The sequence below is a fragment of the Rhipicephalus microplus genome, unplaced genomic scaffold (assembly GCF_043290135.1).
Source record: "Rhipicephalus microplus isolate Deutch F79 unplaced genomic scaffold, USDA_Rmic scaffold_984, whole genome shotgun sequence".
NCBI classification, from domain to species: Eukaryota; Metazoa; Arthropoda; class Arachnida; order Ixodida; family Ixodidae; genus Rhipicephalus; species Rhipicephalus microplus.
In genome coordinates this window covers 10001-14439 of record NW_027465534.1, presented here as the reverse complement: position 1 = coordinate 14439, position 4439 = coordinate 10001, and the positions used below count along the sequence as shown (strand labels likewise).

The window sequence follows — 4439 nt, the reverse complement described above, 5'->3', positions numbered from 1 at the left end:
CGACCTCGGTGCTGTGCCGTCAGCGTAGTGTTGCACAAACTCGTGGCCTACCCAAGGTGCGGTACGTTTGCGGCCGTATCCTCGGTGGGAATTTCGTGAGTAGGGTCGCAAATTCTACGACCTCGGCGGGTTTGAGAGCGACGTAGACTTGTGGCACGCTCAACGTGCCACACGTTTCGGGGCACACCCGCGGTGAAATTTTCTCGAGTACGCTCGTATTAGTGCCCAAGGAGGTCTGGGTACTTATCGCTGCTATTATGTGGGGGTTCTCGTGAGCGGCGTACGCGAAAGCGACCGGGTGTCTGATATGCGGCGGGCTTCGGCCTCGTCAAGCGTGTCCTCGGGTCTGCTCCAGGGGAATCCACGGCAGTCGTCTGCAGCCTCATCCGCTTGATGCGTTAGGGGCTGGTTGTCGGACGGTGCCGTTTTACCACGATATCGAGGTGTGTTCCGTGTCGTCCTCGGGCGATTCAGATGCGAAAGCGCCGAAGACGCGGGCGTGACCCGTCGTCTGGCGGCTTTGCAGTCTCGGCTCCGTTGCTAGTTCCGGCCGGTCCACCGACAGTGCAGCGGGCTTGGGCAACCCGCACGGCGCGACCGAGTCGATGCAACGAAAAAGAGCGAGCATGAACGTGCTTCTTGCCGCACGGCTCCCACTCGTCTTTCGGGAAGGTTGTGCCGTAGCGAGCTCGAACGCCGTCATCTCGGAGTGCAAAATAAGCGTGTTGGGGCGCCTGAAGGTGGCCTCCGCCGCACACAGACTGCGTCCGGCCCGCCGAAGGCGAGGACGGACGCGCAGTCGAACGATTACCTGGTTGATCCTGCCAGTAATCATATGCTTGTCTCAAAGATTAAGCCATGCATGTCTAAGTACATGCCGAAATAAGGCGAAACCGCGAATGGCTCATTAAATCAGTTATGGTTCCTTAGATCGTTTCTTCCTACTTGGATAACTGTGGCAATTCTAGAGCTAATACATGCAGTGAGCCTGGAGCCCTTTGGGTAACGGGTGCTTTTATTAGACCAAGATCGATCGGGTTTCGGCCCGTATTGTGTGGTGACTCTGGATAACTTTGTGCTGATCGCATGGCCACGAGCCGGCGACGTTTCTTTCAAGTGTCTGCCTTATCAACTTTCGATGGTAGGTTACTTGCTTACCATGGTTGTTACGGGTAACGGAGAATCAGGGTTCGATTCCGGAGAGGGAGCCTGAGAAACGGCTACCACATCCAAGGAAGGCAGCAGGCGCGCAAATTACCCACTCCCGGCACGGGGAGGTAGTGACGAAAAATAACAATACGGGACTCTTTTGAGGCCCCGTAATTGAAATGAGTACACTCTAAATCCTTTAACGAGGATCAATTGGAGGGCAAGTCTGGTGCCAGCAGCCGCGGTAATTCCAGCTCCAATAGCGTATACTAAAGCTGCTGCGGTTAAAAAGCTCGTAGTTGGATCTCAGTTCCAGACGAGTAGTGCATCTACCCGATGCGACGGCTCGGACTGAACATCATGCCGGTTCTTTCTTGGTGCACTTCATTGTGTGCCTCGAGATGGCCGGTGCTTTTACTTTGAAAAAATTAGAGTGCTCAACGCAGGCGAGTCGCCTGAATAAACTTGCATGGAATAATAGAACAAGACCTCGTTTCTGTTCTGTTGGTTTTTGGAATACGAGGTAATGATTAAGAGGGACGGACGGGGGCATTCGTATTGCGGCGCTAGAGGTGAAATTCTTGGACCGTCGCAAGACGAACTACTGCGAAAGCATTTGCCAAGAATGTTTTCATTGATCAAGAACGAAAGTCAGAGGTTCGAAGGCGATCAGATACCGCCCTAGTTCTGACCATAAACGATGCCAACCAGCGATCCGCCTGAGTTACTCAAATGACTCGGCGGGCAGCTTCCGGGAAACCAAAGTATTTGGGTTCCGGGGGAAGTATGGTTGCAAAGCTGAAACTTAAAGGAATTGACGGAAGGGCACCACCAGGAGTGGAGCCTGCGGCTTAATTTGACTCAACACGGGAAAACTTACCCGGCCCGGACACTGGGAGGATTGACAGATTGAGAGCTCTTTCTTGATTCGGTGGATGGTGGTGCATGGCCGTTCTTAGTTGGTGGAGCGATTTGTCTGGTTAATTCCGATAACGAACGAGACTCTAGCCTATTAAATAGGTGCGGGGTTCCCAGCACCTTACAACCTTCTTAGAGGGACAAGCGGCTCCTAGCCGCACGAAACAGAGCAATAACAGGTCTGTGATGCCCTTAGATGTCCGGGGCCGCACGCGCGCTACACTGAAGGAAGCAGCGTGTCTTTATCCCTGTCTGAAAAGACTGGGTAACCCGTGGAACTTCTTTCGTGATTGGGATAGGGGCTTGCAATTGTTCCCCTTGAACGAGGAATTCCCAGTAAGCGCGAGTCATAAGCTCGCGTTGATTACGTCCCTGCCCTTTGTACACACCGCCCGTCGCTACTACCGATTGAATGATTTAGTGAGGTCTTCGGACCGATGTCCGGCGCGGCCTTTCGGTTGCGCCGGTCTGTTGGAAAGATGACCAAACTTGATCATTTAGAGGAAGTAAAAGTCGTAACAAGGTTTCCGTAGGTGAACCTGCGGAAGGATCATTAACGGATTGTGAAGGGTGAGCGCCTCAGCTGCGTCTGCGCCCGACACTTTCTGCCGCTGACCCCGTTTGGACGCGGGGTCGGCTTTTCCCCACGGGGCTGCCTGAATGTGGAGCGGCACCCCGTGACAAATTGTTGCGCCCAGCGGACGCCAACACCGCGACCTTGGACGGTCGGCCAGGTGGCGGACGCGGGTACAAACGGCGCAACGCACTCATAGGTCGGCTTTCGACCCGCCACTGCACCGTGGCTCGAAGCGCTCGAAATGCGCGACCCGACCGCTGCGGGACCGCCTAGTACTGTAAACAGGAGCGGCGGAGCGCGAACGGCGAGTCGTGGTTACGTCGGTAGAAGGCGAGGCTGCGCGTTCCCGAAACGCCAGCCGAGTGCCCTCCCGACCGTTCGAGCGTGCAAGAACGAGACCCGACAATCGCGCGGCGACTGCCAAGTACGAGAGGAACGGCACAAGCGTCGGCGGTCGGTCAAGGAACTGGCGATGTGACGGGTCCGCTGTGCACCAGTGCATACCGTCCCGCCGTCCGCGGCAAGCGCCTCCGCGTCCTCGGGTGACGGAGGCTGCCGGTCGGTTCTTGCAGGCGAGGGATCTCGCTGGCACCGGTTCGCGTTGACGCGCGGCCGGTCATGGCACGGCGATGCGACGGCCGAGGTGCGCAGTACTCGATGGAGGAACCGCACGCTCCGATGACCGTCCCGCCCTCCGCGGCGTATGCGTACCGACCGTAATGGTTGCAGCAGCGCCGGCCGGCTTTTGAATTCGCCACACGAAACACGGTGCGAGATCGCGGTTAGGGGAGCGTCGACGTTGCCAGGCGTTTTGCTTGCTGCCGAGGGAAAGGCGGCACGGCCACGTCGCGCTCGTCGCGATTAGCGGGTCTGCGCGCTTTGGGAAGGTGCTGCAACGACTTGCCGAAAGAGGAAGCACGGAAGAACGAGGGACTTGGACGTCCCGACAATTGAACGCACTTGCGGCCAGGCCCTTGCTGGCTTCGTTCTTCCGCCTCGAGTAGGCTCGTACGCGGCTCCGGCGCCGAAAGTGGTCCTTGGCACCGACTTCGGTGGACGTGGGAAGTGCCGCGCAAGTACGGCGCGCCTGGCTCCACCTGTTGGCTAAAGTAGGCAGCCGGATCGGCATTTTGGTGTGCGGTGGCAAACCGTGGATGCGAAAAAAGCTTGTGCGATTTCGTGGAACAAAAAGCGGGGGTCCCCCTTTTTATGCGGAGGAGACCGACCCGCCTGCCGTGGTGAACCGCGACGCCACGGTAAAAACGGGAGAGGCTTGTCGATGGGACCGTGCATCCCGCGCTCCACGGAGGCCGGGAGGCGGCCGCCCGAGGAAATGTGTAGCCGTCGAGGCCCGCATCTGCGTGCACTCTTATCCAAATGGGTGTACCGCAGGCATTTTCTGGTTAGGCGGGCCAATGAGAGCGAGCACACAACGATACCTACGGGTCCGGCTTGGAGAACCGGCTTCGACGCCTCCCGAGTATTTATAGAGGGGTGGACCACGAAAGCACTCGCAAGTAGCGAAAGCGAAACGCCGTCCGAAACACACCGTTTGCTCGATTTGCGGCAGCCGAAAAAGGCGCGGCAGAGTTTTGGAGTCCAAGCGTGCGCTGAAAAGCGCCCTTCTTGGCCACTGTTTGGCCGAGTGCCAGAAACGTTTGGTTTTGACTGTACGGAATTGAACAAACACTTTTTCACGACTCTAAGCGGTGGATCACTCGGTTCTCGGGTCGATGAAGAACGCAGCCAGCTGCGAGACTTGGTGTGAATTGCAGGACACACTGAGCACTGATTC

At 57.2% G+C, this 4439-nt stretch overlaps 2 non-coding genes across 2 annotated transcripts in view; both read left to right on the top strand.

Annotated features, from left to right (window-relative positions):
* The first annotated feature begins 808 nt into the window (after window positions 1-808).
* LOC142795971 (small subunit ribosomal RNA) lies at window positions 809-2623 on the top strand. The gene has a single exon (XR_012893450.1). It is a non-coding gene; the product is annotated as a small subunit ribosomal RNA (ribosomal RNA).
* A 1719-nt stretch (window positions 2624-4342) lies between these two features.
* The window catches only part of LOC142795970 (5.8S ribosomal RNA), a 153-nt gene continuing 56 nt past the window's right edge, over window positions 4343-4439 (top strand). Inside the window, exon 1 of the ribosomal RNA XR_012893449.1 lies at window positions 4343-4439. This exon is cut by the window's right edge and continues 56 nt beyond it. This is a non-coding gene — a ribosomal RNA (5.8S ribosomal RNA).